Here is a 22,564-nt window from a genome sequence, read left to right as displayed (position 1 = left end):
GTGGCCTCCGTTTGCGGCGTCACAAGATCCCGCAGACCGCCCGCAGATGGACCAGGCCGCCCCCCAGGGCCTAGGCGGCTCCCCCCGCCCGACTCTCATGGTCCCTGCGGGCACCTTCCCCCCCCTGACAGCGGGGCAGGCCCTGACATGCAGGGCCCGGCCCCCGAAGGACTCGTGTGGGGGTGGGCTGAGCGGGGCCTGGGCACGGAGGTGGAGGAAGATGCTAGGTAGTGGTAGGAGAGAGGAGAAGGGGAGAGGGTGGGCGATGCTGACTGAGATGCTGCGGGGTGCGGGCTTGCGGCACTGGGTTGGGCTGGGGAGAGCCTCGGCGGGGAGGTTGGGGGGGATGAGCCTGAGGGGCGCCCTGGCCCTGCGGTCGCAGGAGGAGGAGGTTGCAGTTCTCTAAAACAAGGAGCGGCGACCTTCCTGTGAGGGGCACCGCGGAGGGAGGCTACCACGCTAATCCGAAGGATCTTAGTTTGGAATCGTAGGTAGGAAAAGTCCTCCAGCGTCATCAAGTCCAACGGTTACCCCAGTGCCACTATTCCAACTAAACCGTGTCCTGTAGTGACACATCTGCACCTCCGGTGTTCAAACCACCTACCCCTTCACCACTTCTCTGGGCAGCCTGTTCCAAGGCCTGACCTCTCTTTTCAGTAAATAAATGTTTCCTAATACCCAATTAAGCAGCTTTTACATTGCACACTTTCTCCTGTCTATTACCTGAGTGAGTGGAGCTATTTGCTCACAAAACACGGGGAATAAAGTTGAAGTCATGATGGTTTAAGGGCATGGCTTTCTACATGGGTAGCTGAGGAAAAATATGATTTCTGGCACTTGGCCCTTCTTTGGGACCCCTTCACACGAATCTCTGAGGGTCTTTGGGATGAACAGAGACTTTGGTTAGATGAGGAAGTGTTGGATGGCCAAGAGAGAGGGAAGGCCTGGGTACTTCAAATGTCACTTTAGAAGCCCAACTCCTACCAGCAGCACAGGAATACCAAATACCTCATGAAATGCTTCACAAAATTAAAAAAAACTTACCTAAGCAAAATACTTCCTCAGCTTCCTCCACCTGGCTTTGTGCTTGACTAAAGCCCTTCTGCTCCACCCTCCTCTCTTCAAAGAGGTGCGTATGAAGGATAATTATTCCTGGACTCCTCCAAAATAATTAGTTCCTCTGTGAACTCAGCTCCTACATGGAAAATGCAAAGCAGCACTTTGTTTCCACAGAGATATGTCTAAAGAGGCTTTTTCTGGGCTTTTTATCAGCCTCAGCTTCAGCAGCTTACCTGTGGATTAGTGCAGAAGGATGTAATGCAGGTGTGAGAGGAGGGAGGAAGAGATCTGTTGTCAGAGCATGCAGATCTAGTCAGGTGTTACTGCACTATTGCAGGAGCATCAGTGCAACCCACTGGACCAACACTGTGTGAGTCTCAGTGAGGTTTGGGGATATAAGGACTCAGTGTTCCTGACCCACTGAACAAGTACTATCCATGTTCAGTGCATGGGTGAAAGTGTGACTGCTCCCCCTCCCCATGTGGGCATTCACAGACCCATACTTTCTTTACATGAGGTGCTCTTCTTTGAATATAAGGCTGTAGCTTCATGTTTCTGGTGGCAGCAGAAAGAATTTCTGCTTGAATGGTTTTGTTGTAGTAGAGTTAATCAAGCACCAGTAACTTTGCAGCATGGAACACTGAAGAATACTATGTTCCTAGTGACTGAAAATTAAAGGCATCATGGAGATTAAAATCTTTTCTTTTTCAGACTCTGAAAGGCTTAGCATGGTACAGAATAACTTGGGTCAGTAAAGTGTTTTGCCAAGCAAAGAGAAAGCTAACTTCCTCAAAACCACAGCCACTGGTGGTGGAGTCTCACTGAAGTAACTTCACTCTTGACATCTCTGCAAACAACAGAAAAGAAATGAGCAGCATCTCTGTTACTTTACTAAACCAACAATAAAGATGAGCAAAAAGTTTTGGTTGTACAGAAGTCATCACCAGAACTATTTTGGTCTCATTTAATTTTTCTTGCACTGAACATTTCCTTCATAAATAGTCAGAAAGATGGTCCACTGTTGGTATATTCAATAGAGTTCTGTAGCATTATTTAGTTTTTATAAGAAATAAGTAACCTTCTTTCACTGGAAATAGCATATAATAAACTTAAAAATTTTAAGTTGGAAAAAATATAACATTCAGTCTTCCCCCCATGGAGGAATGCTTTCTTCACTTAGATTATAGGTCTTTAGATTTTTTCTGTGAATGTACTATGATTACAGATGCAGAAAATAATTGAAGTAAGGTCAAAATACATACATTTTATATTCCGTTATGATGAGTGTGGTTACTTCTACTGCTGCAGTAGCTGTGGGGAACTGCAGCCAGGGTTGGAGTTTATTTGTGTGGGGTTCAATGTAGACCTAGAAAACAGCCCTGAAGGGAGTCTCTATCAGTGCAGAACTTAATTTAAAATGTGACATGTGCCCCCTGAACTCCTAGGTTTTGCCGTTTCATTTTTGTTGTAGGTAGCTGCTGTAAAAGGTCAAGCTGTGGGGATTGTGTTCCCTTTTCTTTCAGCATCAGGGTCTTAAGTCTGGTGATGTCTAGAGGTGTGTGACTGGGCAGCAAACACCAGCTGAATTGTTTTCTCAACAGGAGACCTGAAAGAGGAGCACAACAAGAAAGCATGTGAGATACTGCCTGTGCTGTTTAATTGGTTTATTTCTGGAGATAATTAAATGGAGCAGCCAAGTGGCCAGAGGTGGACCTTATGTGGTGCTTTCTCCTAACTTGTATGCCACAAATGTGAGTACATCCCTATTGCAGATCCATGCCTGTGGTGTAGTGTAGAGAGGTTAGAAAATAAGTGTGCTTTTGCATATTAGAAATATAAATCTTCCTTGGGGCTTAAAAATTGATTTCCTGGGTAGATTACCTAGGTTAATAGTGATCTGGAAGGAAGTAGGGGAGGGAGAAAGGGAAGGAAGGAGATTAATGTCCAACATTTGTTGGTAGTGAGGGCACAGGCTGATGTTACCTTACTAGCAAAGTCAGGCTGGAATGAAAAGAACAGCATACCCTACTCACACATATATGATATCTTCATTGCATATGAAGAGATATGCTTAATTAAGTGTGATGCCTCACCTTCAGGTGCATCTCATCTCATAGAAAATGAAACTGCGTCTGCTGGGAGTACTGGGTGACTGCAGCATGCAAGGGAAGAAAGTCAGAGGCATGAGCTGATTGTACAATATCTTTGGTTGATGGTTCAGTAAGTTAACAGATCAAATGTACTAGAGAAGTTAGATTGCAGTGCCAGGTACCAACAGAAAAGCCAAAATATCCTCATTCTGTTTTATAACAGCTGACTGCAGTTATACCAATTGGGAATAAGCAGGAACAGATTTTGTCTTGGGCTGTTAACTGTTCAGAGGTATCTTTTTTGTTATATGTGCACACACAAGTTCAACCTATTATCACAGTATAATTATATACTTTTAAAATTATCAATAACTGTGGTTTTGAAGATTGGAGTCAGCTCATTACTGAGCCATTAAAAAAACTGGTTCCAGCAGCAGTACTCTTAATGAGCTTGTTTCAAGTAGTGTTTGCTGTGTGATTACTTGGCGCTCTGCCTCAGTTTAATTAACATTTTAAATTTACATACTGCTATTCAACCCTATGTTGCACTAATGTTTACAAAGGTGAATAGATCTTATTGTACCTATTTTATAAGTCAGGACATGGTGTCATTTTGGGGTCAAGTGACAAGACTGAAGCCACCCAACACCTGAAGGAGTCTGGATCTGTTGCGCAGTGTGCAGGGTGACATTTCCTCTGTAGAACTGAAAGAATGATTGGGGGGACGCTGACAAACCTGGAACAAAATAATTACAATAATGTTATTCAATAGTACTGTAGTACTCACTTAAATGTATTCATTAAGATTTGTTGCAAAGATCACAGAAAATCTTCATATCTGTGGAAGTCCAGTGGCCAAGTCAAAAAACGTACTTTTGACAGGAAAATGATCAAATAATTGAAGTGGTTTCTCAGAGACTTACAAAAAAAAAAAAAATCACATATTAAGACACTATTGTTCCTCCTATCACACTTTCTAATATTATCAGCAGCATTTGATGTTCCAGTCTTGCATGTCTTATGAATATGAGCAGTCATGAGTAGCGTGAGCAAAGTTTGTCAAAACAAAGGAGCCTGGAAAGGTCAGATCCCTGCCTTGAATAAACAGGTATAGATGATTATTATTATGTCACAAGAGTTGCTGCACTTTTGATAAGTGTGGTATGCTGCATCAAAGTGCAGCAACTCTTGTGACAGCTTTTTATCCAGTTTTAAATAGATTTTTCTTGTTGCTGTTCCCCAGCTGTATAGTCTGCTTCTTAGTGCATCTTTGTAAGCTTTTTGCTCTGTTCCATGAAGGTAGAAGGTTGACTGAGTTACAAGTTGGGTGTAGTTCACCCACATTTGTAGCATCTAACCTCTGAAGAAAATAGTTGGCATGGAAACCACCCCCAGGAGACTGAGCTTTAAAATAACAAGCTGTGCTAAGCATGAAATCACTCCTCAAGTCTATCTCTACTGTGCCTTCATTTTTGTTATGAGATATAACATTAACGTTATGAGATTTACAGGTCTACCCAGCAAGAAGCCCTTCCATATTTTTGAGGTTAAAAACAAAGCTAAGATAAAGCCCAGGCCTGTAGGGGCACTGAGCACCTCTTTCCTTGATTTTGTCTCCTGTGGGGTCTCTTCAGAGTTGAGTACATATCTTCCATCAGCTTAATTAGACATTCAAATCCCTGCTGTGCTTCCAGTGGACTAATGAGACACCCAAGCATTTGGAAAGCCAGATAAGTAACACCATACTTTGTTACATCTATTTAATTACCAGGTTATATAGATAAGCAAGAGCTTTCGTGTACTCTTGGTACCTTCCAGAGGTGGCAGTGTAACAATAAAACATTCTACAATCTGTCTTAAAGATCTAGATCTGTTTCAAAAGATCTGATCATTGCTCATCATTAATCAGGAGAGCCAACAGATTGCCACTGGTCCTTCTTGGCTACCATAGTTGTGCATATCACAGTAGTGACATGCCAGAGACTCTTTTTGCTGTTATTGTGTTTATTCCTACAAACGAAAAGACAAGAATTACAAAGAAGATGTGGGAATACTCAGAAAAAGTACCGTCATTTCAATTCTGAACTACAAATCACCTGCTTCAAAGAAGTAAAATAATATTGATTCTGCTAAGAAGCGAATACTTTACAACCCTGTGGCTTTCTATTGCTGTGTCTGATCTCTCCCTGAGCACTTTGTACCTATAGCTGGCATACTGTGGCAATAAAAAAACATACAAAAGTAAAAGAAGCCATGCTTTCACAAACCCTGGGCCCAACCCACAGAACACTTCCAGATGTGGTAGTCTATACAGCTAGAACTAAAATCTGCACAATGGTTTTGCACCCTTCTTCTCTGTGTGGAGTATATTTTCCTTCCTTCTCCCCATTTTTCTAATCAAACCCTATACTTCCTTTAATTCTGTTTTCTTTTCAAGAAATAAATAAAAATAACAGTGATGATAAGGATGATGATGGTATAATTTATGGCTTGCGTTTCATAGCACTGACTCACTACTGTAAGGCATTTAGCAGTCTGCAGAAGACACAGAGCTCTTTTTTTGGAAAGGAGTGATGGGATTGCTGTCCTAACTTAGGGGACATCCCAGTACAACTGTGTGACATGCTGCAGAGCAGGCAGAGCCTGGGTTTCAGAGGTGGCCTGTGCAGTCAGGCTGAACTTGTCTGCTGGGTTCTGTGGCTTTGCAAGGTCCTGCAATTGATGATTTGGGAAATCTTGCTGTGCTAGCAGGGAGGGAAGCAGGAGCACAGAAGGGTGGTTATAGCTTGGGGTTACAGGGAACTGACAGAGTTTTTATCTGTGCACTCGGTGACTTTGCAGTTCTGCAATCCTTTTCCCTTCATTAGTCATACCCCATTACTGACTGACCATTAAACATCATTAGCTACGTGATTGCCTCTGACCCCATTTTAGAGTTCAGGCATTAAATAATGACAGCCTTCTCAGCTTGCTTGGCTGTGGGCCATTTCTGAACAATTTGAGGTACCTAGAGTGAAAAAAAAAAAGTTTTCTGTGCAACAGGTAAAAGATTTACAAGCATGGATCATCCTTGGAAAAATACACTGTGTCATATTCACTGTGCATTATAGAGATGGGGAGTGGGAGATGGTGTAATTTGCTAATATGTCATGGCTTGGCTTTAAGATTTAAGAAGGGCTCTCCCCATGCTTACTTCAAGTGTGCTGGTGGCTGATGAGGCCAATGTGGGACAGGCAGTGCAGCTGCAAAAGGCACAGCAGAAAGTCAGAGGAGACAGCCAAGGCACGATTCTTTCTGAGCTGTCTTTTCTCCTCCAGACTGATTCTCTGTGTGTTCCCAAAGGTGGCAGCAGTGTTACGGATGGTGTCTCCATGTCTCCCAATTGGAGGCCAGAGTGGTTCACTGACAGCAGTCAATATGGCCAAAGCTGAGGGATTGTTTCAGGGAGTCCCTGTATCTCCTCTTTGCGGCTCCTCTGTTGCAGCAGCTGGTGGCAAATTCACCACAGAGCACAGTCTTAGGGAGGTGGTGATCCTCCATCCTGGAGATGTGCCCTGCCCAGCACATCTGTGTCCTCAGTATCATGGCCTGAGTACTGGTGACCCCTGCCTGTTCAAGGACAGGAACACTGGTCACACAGTCAGTCCAGTGGATGTTTAGGATTGTGCAGAGACAGCACTGATGGAAGTGTTAGAGGAGTCGCAGGTGGTGGCAGTAGATGACCCATGATTCAGACCCATAGAAAAGAGTAGGCAGCACAATGGCTCTGTAGACACTGATCTTTGTACTTTTCTTCAGGTGTTTATTGCTCCAGATTCTTTTATGAAGTCTTCTGAGTGCACTGTGTGCCTTTTCTAATCTGTTGTCTGTCTCTTTGTTGATCTTGGCATCCGAGGAAATAATGCATCCCAGAGAGCTGAACTGCTGGACTGACTTAAGCTCTGGTTCGCCTGTGGTGATGTGGGGATGATGGAAGTCTTCCTGCAGTGCAGGCTGGTAGAGACCTTCTGTCCTCTTCAAGTTGACTTCCAGCCCAAAAAGATCTGCAGCCTCTGCAAAGCAGGATTTTATGTGCTGCAGAGCTGCTTCTGTGTGAACAATGAGGGCGGCATTGTCAGCAAAAAGCCACTCTGGAACATGGTGATTTAGGGTCTTGGTGTGGGCCTTCAGTCACCTTAGGTTGGATGGGTTCCCATCGGTACCATATCAGATGTAAATACCATTTTCTTCACTGAGGTCTGCCCTGGCCCTTTGGAGCATCGTGCTGAAGAAGATTGTTGAGTAGAGTGGGTGTGAGAACACAGCCTTGTTTCACACCACTGATTATTGGGAAGGATTCAGAGAGTGCATCGCCATATCTGGCTTGGCCCTGCTGATCCTCATGTAGCAGGATGATCATTTTGAGGAACTTGGGGGGGCATCCTAATCATTCCAAGATTTGCCACAGGCCCTTTCTGCTCACCCAAGAGAATTAATCAAAAGTGTAAAAAGGGAATGCTCATTTGTTTATAAAATGACAATATGACAATTTTGATTATAAATTGTAAGCATACTCTCTAAAAATGCCCCAATACTTCTAAGCAAAAGCACCCAAGTCAGTCTCATCTCAGTACAGATAAAAACACACATGCTGGTTCAGTGCTGTAGCATCATGATACCTGGAGAAATGCTGCAGGGATGGAATGAACTGTCTGTAAATCTTAATAGCTTACTTGCCAGGAGGCAAGTAAGGGCAAGTTAAATTCACTCAACATTTGGTATTTTTAAAGTTCTGTGAATTCAGAGGTCTGTGTCAAATTTGGAAAGGTTGTGTCTTGCCCTGCTGCAATAAATGGTAGTTTCTCCAACTGCAGCTGGCTCTCCCTAACTGTGGGGAGAGTCTAGGAAGGAACCATCCTCGTACCCACTTGAGCTTTGAGTTCAGCCCAGGAGAGAAGGACAAGCAAGGGCAAGGACCTGTATTCAGTTTTTACTTCATGATTCTTTGGGTTTTGCTGCTGTTCTTGGCACTTTCAGCCCGAAGGAGAAGTTGACAGAGGCTGATCCCTGTAGCTTGCAGCTTCTGTAGAGGTGTGGGTTCCCCCATGTCCAGTTCAGTTACTCTGTATTTCACCCCCAAGCCATCCTCAGTAGCTTGTTCTCTCCAGACTCCCTTCCAGAGCAAACCTATGCTTACTGTGGCTTAAACTAGCTTGGCAGACTTCACATCAAATCAAGTCTTCACATTAAATGCCTCAAGTCACACCATACACCAAACCCCACAAAACTGGCAAGGCTAAAGCTGCCTTTGCTGTGCAGAGCCCTTTCCATGCAGCATTCCAGGTATCACCTAAAACAACAGTCTAATGGGTATAAACTTGAATAAAGATTAGAACATCTAAACGTGACAGTTGGCAAATCTGCAGGCACAGATGCCTTTTTTTTGTCTGATGCAACTAAGCCTTAACAACATAAAGAATTAAACAAACTTGATGCTCCAGCACAGAGATACACATTAAAGCAATTTTGATCTATGTAATCTCGGCCAGACTCTCCTTCTATTGGCATGAGTTTAGATACAGAATAATGTGAGTGGCTCACGCCAGTACGTGAAATGAGATCTGACTCTCCACATCCATCTTCAAAGACAGGAGAGGTTGCCGGAGGATCACACTTTTTAAACAAGCCAGCAGATGGCATTCGTACACTTCAGGCTTCCCTGCTCAACTCCTCCTTTTGCAGCAACACAATGTTTTCCCGCTATCAGGGGAGGCTAAGTCCCTTGCACAGTATCTGCCAAATCGGTATAGACCTTTGTTTTTATAAGGGTAGGAGTATTTTCCTATACGTTGCCCAACCTGGTAAATTACTGGACTCTGAGGATTAGATGTATTATCCCTGAGATCAACATTTCAAGCAGAATTCACCAAAATAAACTACTGAATCAAACCTGTCATTTCCAAAACATTCTGATGAATGTTGGGAGGTTTCCAAGCAGCTGCTGTCTCTCAGTCTTTTATACTATCTTGTCAAAGCCACTTCATTGGTCTAATTGCTTCAGGTTGAGCAGTGCACACACATTATCTAAAAAAAAAAAAAAGAAAAGAAGAAAAAAAAATTAGAAAACCCTAAATAATTGCTTCATTTATCAATGAAACTGTGGACAGTTTGCTCAGAGGAAAGCAGCACAAAGGAAGTAGTTTTTCAAAAGTATCAGATCAGAAGAGAAACTTATTTTCCCAGCTTTTCAAGGTTCACAGAAGATCATAGAAAACCACTGATGTTTCACTGTCCAGATTATTTCAGCTTGCATAGCAATGAATTTCAAAAGGAGGAATTAAATATCAAAGCAGCTCTGACATGAGGTGAATGCTGGTACATACTCAAAAGCAAAATGATTCACGACCCTCACAGAAACCAAGCAAACAGATACCAAAAGCCAAACTAAGGATTTGAATATTTTCAAATGAAATACAAACATACACGTATTTCTGCCTTCTGTTCATCTTCTAAAAGACATGGTAATGGGAGACACCTAGTTTACAGTTTTACAGTCCTATTTGACTTAAATTATTCCTGTCTTCAGGACTGAAGATTTTATTAATGTTAAGAAGTTCAAGATTAGACTTCTTTGTAAGCACAGTTCAGAGAGTCAAATGATAGACTGGAGGAAGATATAAGCTCTCTCAAACTTCCAGAAGATGTGGACTGGTAAATCCAGTATTATTTGGGAAGCTTTAAATGGAAAAACCTGTGACAGAAATGAAATTGAACAGTGCAATACTTCTGTATATAGCTAGATGGCTGCAATGACACACTAAGAATGTCCAGATTTGCTAATTCATCGCAGATTCTACTTTTGGTTTATATTTTACTTCATATAAAACAATCTTTTTTGTCTTAATTTCCTTGACGTTTTTATTATGTACAAACTCTGTCTACTTTTGTCATCTGATTATTCTAAATAAAATTAATCAGTTTTAAGATTTACATCAAATTATTTTGGGCAACAACAATTTTGAGCTGAGACCATAATTCATTTTTAAGTAAAATGTTCAGTCTTTATTTTATCTACTTAGCTACTTCCTCAACTGTAGAAATACAGGGAGACATTAAACAGAATACAGAGAAACATTAAAAAAATTCAAGGGAACTACACATATTGAGGAAAATATCTTTTTCTAAGATTTTCTGGCAAGCAACCATTTTTTACCATTATTTCATAACCTTACAGTATATTATCTCTTAGGAACTCTCACATTACCTTTAGGCAGTAAATTAGCATAAAAGAAAATGTAAAAAGCTGAGACAAATATTGGTGGGTGTGGGAGGGGGAACACAGTAGCTTACACAGGCATTTCAGAATGGTTTGGTTTTTTTTTTTTTGGGGGGGGGTGGTGTGATGGTGGTTCTGTGAGTGTGTTAGTTTAAAAGATTTAAGTTTGCAGTCTTCACTGGGAGGAGAGTTCTTGCTAAAGTCTGTATACCAAAGCTGGCTGTGAATTGAAGAATTGTTGTAATTAGATTACTGTAAATACAATAAGAAACTCACTCCTGGTGGTCTGGGGAAGAGTGTCATAGGGCACTGGAGAATTGTGTTGGCAGGATTTGGGACAGTTTGACTGAAAGCAGAGAGCACAGTCTCAAAATCCTTTTAATCTTCCCCCCACCCCCTCCCTTAGTTCTTTAGGGATTTGTTTGTCATTAAGTAACAGTCAAAAGATTAAGGAAGTATAAAATGACATTAAAGCTCACAAGTACTTCTGTAAAATTATCAGGGCTAGCGTAGTCTTCAGCAGGGATGGCTTCTGCCAAGACCCTCTAGAGCCAGGCGAAATGGAAGGAAAGAGGCAAACAGGCAGAAAGCAAACCCCACCAACACGGGCCGGGCCCCGGCTTTGCTGCGAGCGCTTCGACCGCGCCGTCTCCTGAAGCAGGGCGGCTGTTGCTATGTGTCTGGGCTCAACAAGCTTAAACTTTGCATGGCCCATGCTAAACTAATTTGAGTCAATTTGTCTACATCATTTCAACAATCGTTCTGTGCATTTTTGAATCGTACATACAACACTGCATGATAAAGGCCCACCGAGCAGATGCCGACTGCTCATTCTGCCGTGGTGTAGCTGTTGCTAGTTCTTCACCATGGTTTCTCCATATCCTAGTGACAATGTTAGTTTTTCAGCGCTGAGGTTAAGTCTGTGCCTGGCTAGTTAAGACTTTTCTTTACAGGAGACAGCTCCTATAACAACTGCCAGCTCGAAGCATGACCTTTAAAAATGAAATGAGGCAGTGTTAACTGGAGTATCTTTTTTTTTTTTTTTTTTTTTTTTAATCTCCCGGGGGAGTTCAAAGGAATACAAGGAGATGTCGCAAATAAAGTTTTAAGCCTGCACAAGGAGGAGATGCTAATATCAGAAGCTCTTATCACAAGAAGGAGGATCTAACCTGCTTAAAATTAAATAGTTTCAGTGTAATGGGCTTTGACTCATTTGTAAACATGCACTCTGGAAGACAGGTTGGTTTTTTTTTTGGAAACGGATATCAAATAAGAATAAAGAATTAAAGCTGCTCCACTCTGTGCCTAGGTGATATAATGGGGCTGAACTGCAGCTGGTGCAAATCAGGGAATTAGCCACGTTATCCCATTTTCTACCAGTTCAGGACTTAGTCTTTGAGAAAGGACCATCATTTTTGGAAAACTTACATATTTCATGAGTAAAGGAGCAAGAAGGAGCAGTAAAAAAATACACCACATTGTCAAGTATGCTAAGTCCCTGCAAGAGGCATTAAAATCCATATGGTCTATAGGGAGAGAAAGCCTATAATTAGCACTTTTTTTATTCTTGGGTTGGTTTGACGGTTTTTTTGCAAGCTGAAAATGGATTACCTGGTGAGTCTATCCAATTTGGAGCCCCGTATAATGCCAAAGACAGACTGGTTTTCTCTCTCTCTGACACACTACTGAGAATTTTTTGCTAGACCCACTAAAAATGGCAGCCGTTTTCCTATAACAAACTTAGAGATAACTTTCAGTTTTGACCATCTTTCCAAAACAACAAAACTGCCCAAAAACTGATCTGGAGTTTAAACTTAGTGTTTTTGTTAATTTTCTTCTCAGTTTTCCTTTCTTATTTTTTTCTATTTAACCTAAAACAGGTAGCCCCTCTATGTTAACCAAAATTTTATTTTGATGAAAGCCAATTAAAGATATATTACCTAAGGAGTCACTTTTTTTCCCTCACATAAAAACAACAGTGAAAATCTTTCAGCTTTTGGGAGATGTTTCAACTCAGAGGTTTTTATTTCAGTGTTTTCTCTCCAGATGATAAAACCAGAGAGATAGGAAGCATGGGCAGCTCTTAGTGGCTTAGTGGCTCTTTTTTTTTAAATTCACATCCGCCAGGCGTGTGTTCATCACACTCTGATTTGAATTTTAAGGCTCAAAATAAAGTTCAGTACTTTATTCAAATTCAAATGAACCATGCTACACTCTGGCAGCCTCTGAAGATGTGGCAGGCCTGCAACCTCCCAGAAAGTGGGGATGCTGCAGGGGCTTTCAGATTAAATCCTGGCTGCCTCCGTGCAAATATATTTAAAAATCTCTTTTGGGGGCAAGTTGAGTAGAGTGAAGTTGTGGATGAAGACCTGAACTGGTCCTTTTTCCAGCACTACATCTAATAAAGATGCACTCTGAGCTCATGAGGCAGAGGTCTGCGTGTCAAAAAAGGTGGGTCTGAGTTTGGGCTTCCTGCTGATGCTGTGGGAGTGCTGCAGCACTATGGTAATTCCTAAATGTGAGTGGGAGAATATGTGTGTGGACATTCTGGATGTAGATAATGGGCCAGAGAGCTGAGCTCTCCTAAGAGATTCGGGTGAACAAAAGCCTTTCTGCTTCTGTTTAGATGGTCGGTCACTCAAATAAAAGCAAGATGATTGCAGCAAGGCTTATCAAGGCTTTAAAAAGCTGTATCAGGAGTAAATCTGAATTTAAATAACATGGGTGGATAAGGTAAAGGTGAGAGATGATGAATACTCAAAGCAGGAGCTGAATGCTGCAGTGACTGCTGGACACTTCAACCCAAAGTGCCACCTGCAGCTTGGCCTGAGCCTCGACTCTTTTTAGAGCCTCCAAGGGTGCTGGTTGAAGAATGGAATTTAAAAAAAATTGGGGATCTGCCTACATTTTTCAGTGGGGTAACTGGACAGAGAAAACCCATCCGCTCCTGGGCATAGGTGCCATTGTAAGTACAACTGGGCTCATGGTATAGAAGCATTACTCTGCTTTTGGCCCTGTGGGTATAATGCAGTTCAGCACTGCCCGAATAAGTTTCCTTTCAGTCAGATATTCTCCTAAAACCAGTGCTTCCCTTTCAAAATATTACTCAATAAACAAAAAACTTCTCAGTAAGCACTCTCTTTCAAACAACAGATACCCCTGGAGTCAATAAAGATGTTCATGTCAATAATTAGAAAAGTCATCTGGACAACCTTCCCCTCCAAGAACTACCTGACCATTATTCTTACCTTATTTTTAACACTTCTTCACCCAGCTTGATTTCCTAGATGGTAAAAACACAGAGAGAATAACATAAGTAAATTAACATGACAGGAGTTAGTAACTAATTATCAGCCCACAGATTTGAAACATCTGTAAAGCTTCTCAAGGGAAAGGTGTCTGGTCCCCACTGCTCTGCTGGGAGCCTGCAGGACCCAACTTGTTCAGTCCCTGACTTACCCCTTCTCACTTGGGAGCAGTCACAAATGTCAGGATGGAAAAAGCACAGATTTGCCAGATTTTTCTCAGAAATGGAAGAGATCCCTGTAGGGAACCATGGGCACCAAAGCCAGACTCAAATGGTGCTTTGTTCAGGCAGCTCCAGCAGGAGCAGCCCTGTGAGAGTGCCAGGGCAGTGCTGGCCTTCCTCTCTGCTCTGGGGATCAAGCTCTTTGGCAGGCTGGGAATACAAATTATGACAGGGGAAATTTAGCTGTAGTAAAGAAGGTAAAACTTAGTGGCTAAGGCTGGGCAAGGTTAAAGGTTTTTGGCTCTTAGTTTCCAAATAGAGATACAGCTGATGTAGGGACCTTAGAGAGGTTTTCAAGCATTTTATGCAGACATGATGAGGGGAGCCAGGGTTGGGTCACACATGAGCATGGGGGTTCTCATCTTGGACCTGAAGGGAAACACAAGATTCCCAGGCCAAAATGCTTTGTATTGGAGGGAGCCCACCATGGCCATTGGAGCAGGGAGATCAGACCTTGTGAAAGCCACTGGGACTTTTGCCACAAGAAAAGACTTTACAGGGAGCCTTCCCTGTAGCCTGCCAAGGCTTAGGTTTATGCCATAGGCAAGTTCTTGAAGTGTTTTTCTGCCAATGTTGTAGCCAGCTTGCTGCAGGCCTGACTGTAGTGGGCCAATGGTGGGACTTGATGATCTCAGAGGTCCTTTCTAACCCCTCTGATTCTATGATTCTATGCTGTTCAGAGGGCACAAGACTGGAAGCTGGGACGAGGGAGTGAGATAAGGGCAGCCTGAAGCCCCCAAACCACAGCCACCTTACCTCAGGGCTGATGTGTAAACAAAGTCCCTAGGGAGGAAGTTATCCTGGCTGAAAGAAGATCATCCATCCATTGAGCATCTTGTCTGCCCACTGTGTGAAGCAGCAGAAGGAGCCTCCTGGGAGCTCCTGGTGTGGGTCCTCATGGGAGAGGTGGTTCAGTGCCAACAGAAAATGAGATACCAAGACCCTTGGACCACAGTTCTTAGGAGGCGTTATAGTTACAGAAGAAAGAGGAGATGGTTCCCCTTTCTGACAAAAACCAAAAACATGATGAGCACCTATGAAAAGGCAATTTGTTTTCACAGGATATGAATCTTCTGAATGAAAAGGTCCACCTGGAAGCTCTCACAGAAAACTGCTTTGTTCACCTTACTGTACCTCACCTCACTGTGAACCCCTGAAATGAGTGGCAATCTCAATATCTCCACAGACATAATCATGAGGAACAGATGGTGCTGTTTTGGGTAAATCAAGTTACTGGAACCTAGTTTTATAAACAAACAATTTAACTGGTGAGTGCCATGTCCTTTCTGTCATACAATGAGCACAAACCCATGCAGTTCTTGCATAATAAGACTAGAGTGATAAAATCTTTTATATTTTTAGGATACCTTGGGCTTGGGCTATGTGTGATACTGCATCTTATCTGGGCAACAGAGTAGTATGGACTCTTCCAAGGTCTTGCAGAGAAAATAAAAGCCCAGACTACCCAAAGAATTGCTGTTGCAGCTAGTGACAACCAAAGCCAAGAAACCAAAAAAGGTGGGAGTAACAAAAAATGTTACTGATGAGCATATCAGGGAAAGATGATGCTGCTTGGAGGCTGCTGGAAGGGAAAGGAACAGGATTTTGGCCCCAAATGGTCAAAGCTAGAGGCTTTGACTGGCAACTGCCACTGCCTTGTTCTGGTCCAACTGTTTAAGTTGGTTCTTAGAAAAATATATCTAAGGAATCCCCTGGGCATTTCTTTTTCTCAATGTTGAGTTTGGCAGGGTGCAATGCTGCTCCCAAGGGCTGACCAGAGCATGTCCAGCACACTACAGAAAATGTGTTTTCTGTGCTACATGCTGAGTACCAGCAATGGTCTTATTAACACACACAACCCCTCATATTTGAATTGTGTAAACTGCTTCTAACAGCTCCTTTCCCCTCTTTGTTCAAACAAACAATAGCCTTTGCAAATTTATTTTAATGCTGCCGAGACCAAATTGTTATTTAATTTAACAAATGAATAATTGTCCCTTCCAGATCCCCTTTAGCTCCACATGTATATTACCTAATAGCTTATCTATAAGGCTATCAAATTCTTGCTCCTCTGAAATAGTACAATGAGCAACCCTTTGCTTGTACGGCAGATTAAGAGGAGAAAAGGGAGATAGGGGTCCTCTCCATTCCCAACTTGCCATAGAGAAAAAGAATGTCCTTCTGTTTTCTGTGAAGGTGTTTGTGAAATTTTTTGGCCATGAGATATAAAATTTGGGAAGAGATAAGGAGGTAAAGAATGCAATGCAAGAAACATATTTGCATCAATAACCCCCGCTGATAGAATAAATTATAAAGATATTTTGTATTAGTTGACTTAAAAGTTATTCTATTCCTTTTTTTTGCTTGTTTTATAGGATTTGTGTTGATGGGGATTGATTAACTCCCTCAAAGCCCTTGCACTCCACACTTTGCATGCTTGAGGAGATACACAGGTGAGCTGTAGAGGACAATTTGCTCAAGACCACCTATTTTATGAGCTGACCTTTCCTCCTTCCATTGCACTGGACCCCACTGCCCTCTGTCAGAGCTTCACATTTGCCCAGGGACCTCCTTTTCTTCTGCAGGTAAAGAGCAGCCCTGGCAGCATAAGCTGAAGATGAAAGCTGAGTGCTCAGCTCCAACAGAATAAAAAGCCACATGTGCCAACCCTGTAGCCCTCTCAGGAGCTATTAGGGCCCCCTTCTCAGGGAAGGAGTGTGCACAGGCAAACATGGAAGGGGCAGAGCATTGCAGGGTGCAGAGCACCCTCATGGGCATTAGATCCCCTTGGCATGGATGGGAATGGGTAGTCTCAGCCTCTTTGCAAACTTGGGCATCACAGCAGGCATTACCACACATCATATTTCCAGGGCTTTTTCAAAGCCAGTGATGTAACCTTCCCCTCACATCACTACACTTTCTGAAGGTCCTTTACTTACAGGATTTTTGCAAGAAATTCCTTGGATTGTCAAAACCAACATTTTTACCAAGACCCAGGAGTGCAGGCTCTCCATGGCAATGAGTACTGTGAGCTGCTGGATGTCACCACATGCTCTCTTTTGCCATCAGCAGTGCAGGAGCACTTCTTTGCCCTCAGAACCAATGCACTTCTTCACACTCTGCCACCACAGCCAAGGTGGGTGCCCAGGTTGCTACTCTCACCTAATGATGCCTGATCAGGTGTCCACAATGGCAAGTGGGACTCCGTGGCCTTTGAGTTGGGTTCCTGTGGATGAAGGTTGGCAGGAGGGGATGGCAGTGATGGTACAGCTCAATAACTTCTCTGCCTGCCTGGAAAATAAAAATTAGGAAATTAATAAGGTGAATAGAGAGGGTGGGCAACCCATCTCAGCTTGGTGAGACCTGGATGTCTTAAATATGGAGCCTGCATGTCTGCAGGGGTTTCTCTTAGTGGTGGTTCAGGAATCATGCATCTTCCCTGGCTTTACAAAAAGTAACCATGAGACTGAGAGCAGTGGAAAACAACAGCTGAGATGTTCTGCAGGTATTTCAGTGATTATTAATCTCGAGAGTGTGAAAAGGTGTCTACATGTGACCGGACAGTAGAGAGCCTGCTGGGTATGGGCAGCACTTCAGCTGCTGAAGTGCAGAGTTCTCCTTATCCTTTCTCTTTTGCCTTCTTCTCCAACTTCTCTTCAGTCTCAGGCTGACTTCTGGATTCATTTAGCCTCATTTCCCAAATCCTCAGATCTACAGAAAACATTTCCCAACGCTTCTGCCTTTTCACATTGCAGTTTTAAAAAGCAACTTTTGAATACATAAAACCATGTAATAATAATAGAGGGTATACAGTAGGACCTACCATGTCAAATTATAAACAAACTGAAAACATTTAATTTTGAGAACAAACACCCTCATCAGCCCCCCCACCCCTTTACCCTGCAAAAGGCAGCATTAGAAGCATTCTTGTATTTAGGTAAAAATGTGAGGCCTAAGCAGTTAAAAGGCAATGTGCTCTAAAGCTTCCCTAATCTATTTTCCTCCAATTCTTTCCACCTCTAAGAAGCTTGTGGAGTTATTTGCCGATTAACATTCAGGAAGATTGTACTCTGTCTCCAGTTCATTGCTCTCTTGTTGGCTTATTGTTATTCAGAGCCCATTTATTGTAGATGAGCCATTCATTTCCCTCTAATTGGATGGGATTGGATTTCACTTTCATTGTTGGATGCATTGAAAACCCGGGAGGGGCTGCGGGGATCAGCCCAGGGTTGGGGAGATTTAACTCAGCACAAAGTTTAGGTTGCAGCTGAAAGAAGCTGCAATTTTATTTTTTTTTTAACATGCAAATGCCTCACGGCTAGATTTGCAAAGTCTCCCTTGTGATCCCAAACACCTTATTGTGTAACTTAAACTTTTGGTATTTTTATATAGTTCCTCACCAAAGCACTTGTCACGTGGGGATTGCTAGGAAGAATTTCTGAGTGTCAGAAACTCAGCAAGGGCTTTGCACCAGTGTCCCTCCTGTCAAGATCCAACTGGCTTTCTGACTCTCTCAAATGTTTGGATTAAATCTTTTCACAGTGCCCGGATTGTGCACTGTAATGTCCTCCCCCAAAAATCTGTGCAGATTCATTTGGGCTAATCCAAGGGTCTGCAAGCAGAAGGCGATTTGGAGACTGGGCTCTGCAGTTATTTGTGTCATAAATATGCTCCAGCAGCTGCTGCATCCCCACCCAGGGGTAAACAGGAGGCTGAAGCACCTGACTGGAATTGAACCATGTCCCAGTTTTGTGGTAGAGACACAAGTCTGGACAAAATCCATCCTTCCCAGTCATCTCATAACTCTCTCGGAAGCATTGGCAGCAGACTAAAAATACACACGGGCACCCACATGTGGGCATGCATGTTCCTCAGCTGGCAAGTTGTCATGGCAAGTGGGAACCCCCTTTCCAGTCAGAAACACAGGATGGCTTTGGTCATGGTGTGGGCAAGGGCAGCACAGACGCTCTGGGCTCCTGGGCTGTAGCAGCTCACACCTCACCAGGCATCTCAGGGGCAGCTGGGAGGCAAAGCAGCCCTCATTTCCCTGGAAAAACACATCTGTTGTGAATAGGTCTAGGGATCTAACTAGCTTAATTAAAGGCAGTATTAAAATTAAACTCAAGGATTTAATTGTCTGAAAAGCAGGTGTCTGATCCACTGCAGATTGCTCTGGAGTCAGTGGAGAGACGGGCGCCCTTGTGATGCCTCCCAAGATGGGTTCTCACGCGAGGGGCAGAGAAGCAAGAAGCTGCTTACTTGAGATGAAGCCTTGAGCTTGAGCATCACTCCCTAAATGTCCTCTAAGCATTCCTAAACTCATCTCTAAACACCAGCTGGCAAGGTAAAGCCAGGAGCTGTCTTTCTGGGAGAGAAAGTGGAGGAGAGCAAAAGGAGGAGGGAGGCAATATGAGGCAGGACAGTAAAACTACTGCAGTGTGTTAGAAGGGTTAACATCTGGCCTCCTGCAGATGCACATCTGATGGGGATATGGGGGCTGGCTGAGCTGGGGTATTTACACGGGAAATTCTCCAGCAAACTGCAAGCTTGCACTGCAGCCTTTCCCTCGCTGAGGGCCCATTTTGCACCTCTCATTTTTCCAGGGCACAAGTTTTCATTAAACACATAGGAGACTGCACTGACAGGTAAGTCCGAAACTGGCCAGTGGGTTTAAAAGCTACCAGAGGGGGCACAGGGAAGGGAGGGAAACGTACACATGGTGTCAGTGTGATCAGAAAGCAGGTTATTAGAAGGGTGAAACAATTACCAAAGAAATTGCTGAGAAAGACCCTTTGCTCATGCACACAAGAACCATCAGACCCCATTTCCTACTGATCTGTGCCCAGTTGCTCAGAGCACCTAAGAAGGTACCAGCTTGGCCCAAAACAGCACCTACAATAAGGTTTTTAGTAACTTCTTTTTCATATGGATACTCCAGTGCTTTATAGAGGCTAAGCACACACTTTAACCCTTCCCTCCTCTCCCTCAGCTTCTTTTAGTTAAATTTTAGATGACTTGTTACCTCTGAGAAATCCATCTCCCACATTTGATGGAAGGACAGCAGAGATGGAAAGAGCCTGGGTGGGAGGCAAAGGGACCCGTGCACCAGATGAAAATAAGACAATTAACACCAGATCCAAAGACCAGGCTGTGGCTGAGACACAAGACATTTAAGTCATTAACCATTAAAACCAATAGGCAAGCAATGAGGGCAATGTGCAGAGGTGCCTGATGAAAAAATATTAAAAGCAAGAGATAAAATTTTACCTGTTGCTTGTTGGGAATGTTTTGTTTCAAAGGACTGTGAGAGACACTATACCTAGAAGGCTTTGACATGAAGACCTGCAATACAAGTAACTGGCACAAAGCACAAGATGTTTTGAAGGACTGCAGTCCAACAACAGCACATGAAACACCAATGGCAGCAACAAGCCTTGCTGCCCAGATTTGAAGGTGAGTTGACCAACCTAAGAACTTCAGGTGACAGCAAACCCACCAGACCTCACAGCTCATTGCTTCAAGGCCCAGTTATGCACATAACATATTATTTTGTTTTTTTTTTTCACCTTCATTAAATAAAACAAAGTTTTATGTATCTTCTTCCTACGGAGATATTTGGTGGTTGTCAACCTCTGGCTTTTGGTGGTTCCTGTGGTCTCCAGACCCCTATTAAGCAGTCTGTGAATGACAATTAAACAAAGCAAGCCTATGAGCTCAACAGCAGCTATCCTGGGTTTGCAGCTCCCCTGGAAAATTGTGGAGGTCTGCAAAGCAAAAATTACGAAAAACATCTGCTTTGGCTGCCACACAGCCTCCCCTTAGCCTTCCCCTGAGTGTGCTAAACAGCACGATCATAAATCATCTTGCTGGGATTTTCAGGCCTCTGCAGATACATGAATCAAATGCACTGAAGCTGGCCACAGTCATGGTCTCACCAGCATTGTAAGGAAGGGATCAGCTCCTTATGACTAAAGGCACTTCCCTGCAGTTCCTGTGCAGGAACTATGAAGCCTCTGTGTAACTCCTTGGTATTGATCATTACACACCATCTCTGTAGTACCTCCAGCACTTTCAGGTTGTTTTCCAAATCACAGATACAAACGTTGAGTCCCCTCAGGCCCTAGGTTTTCCAGGAACTTGTTGGATGTTTTCTTTTGGAAAATGTTCTCCAGCAGCAGTTTACAGCTCAGATACTGCCGAGCTACTTCTGGTCATTCTGTATGTACTTCACCAACTTTAGAATTACTTTTTCCTCATAACATTACTTCCTATTTAAGCAGGACCATGAATTTCCACCTGTAATCCAACTTCAGGAGAACTTTGTAAAATCATTATCAACCCACAACAGTAAACTTCTCAGTTGTATCCCACGCTCAGAGTTTAGGCGTTTTTTTCTTTTTTTTCTCCACTTTTTTCCAACTGTCAGCTACAAAGAGGCAGCAGAACTCACAGTGAGTCAGAGAAACCAAAATGTGGGCAGGGAGTCTCTTACCTCTTCTGTCCTTGGGCACAGCTCTCTTTCAGTATTTCCTCTTGCACATCAGCCACACCAAACACCACTCTTTTTCTAAAGTAAAGCAAAGCCAAGCTGCTCATCCCACAGACATGGAAAGTCCGGGAGGTATTGACCTCTTCTTGTGCAAGGGTTTTACCAAGTGAAATCTAGCAGGAATAGTAAAAAAATATGATCTTTCTAAACTCTTCCAAACAATTACAAAAGGAAATGAGAACTTACTGTGCCATTTTAATGTCCCACTGCTTTAGTAAAAATTTGACATGACTGTTTTAATTCTTTCAGGATTTTTGCTGATTTCCTGATTTTGCCTTGTCTTTGGTTACTTATTTCTCCTTCCTCCTATTCTTAGAGAATTGCCAGAAATTAAAAAGCATATACATACACAAATCTTGGGAAACTGAGAAAACAGATACCCCTTCCATCTTTTCCAGAGGCTTTTGAATGGGAGCAACCAACAAGGCAAAAAAGGCCTTGAATAAAAAATAATACAAGAAAAGAATGGTGTGGGTGGGGAATGACAGAAGACAGTTCCTAAAAGTAGGACATCCCATCCCATCCCAGACTGCATCTTCTCACCCTCCAGATACAAAAGCTTGGAGGTTATTCCCAATCTGACTGTCTCTCCTGGCCTCACCTGCTGCCAAGTCTCTATTTTCCAGAAAGCCTCTTTCTAGACCCAAAACAGATACTAGGAGTGCCTGGACCCTGGTTCTGACCAGGTGGGTACAGGAACTATGTAGGCACTGACTTAGCCTTACCCATCTTCTTGCTGTACCTCTGGGAAACACAAGACATACTCACAAAGGCATTTTGCCTTAGGCTGGGAAAAACTGTCCTCATCTTCCTTGGTTGTCCAAGAAATTACAATAAACAAATGGTTTCCTGACACTCGTTATTTTACTAAGAGCTTGCCTCCATGCAAACAAGCTGCACCATGACTGAGGGAATGAAAACTGCCTGGTTCTTGCAGGTTTGTAGCCAATATTGCCATTCCCTCACTGCAGTAACTCAAGGTCCCCATCCCCATGCCCCATACAACTCTCTTTCTCCTCTTGCTATGCCTCAGGAAGGGCCCTGGGCCTTTCTGTGGTGTCCCCCATGGCTGGCTGGGCAGG

Source organism: Heliangelus exortis, chromosome 1 (assembly GCF_036169615.1).
Source record: "Heliangelus exortis chromosome 1, bHelExo1.hap1, whole genome shotgun sequence".
NCBI classification, from domain to species: Eukaryota; Metazoa; Chordata; class Aves; order Apodiformes; family Trochilidae; genus Heliangelus; species Heliangelus exortis.
Note: the sequence above shows the minus strand (reverse complement) of the source record.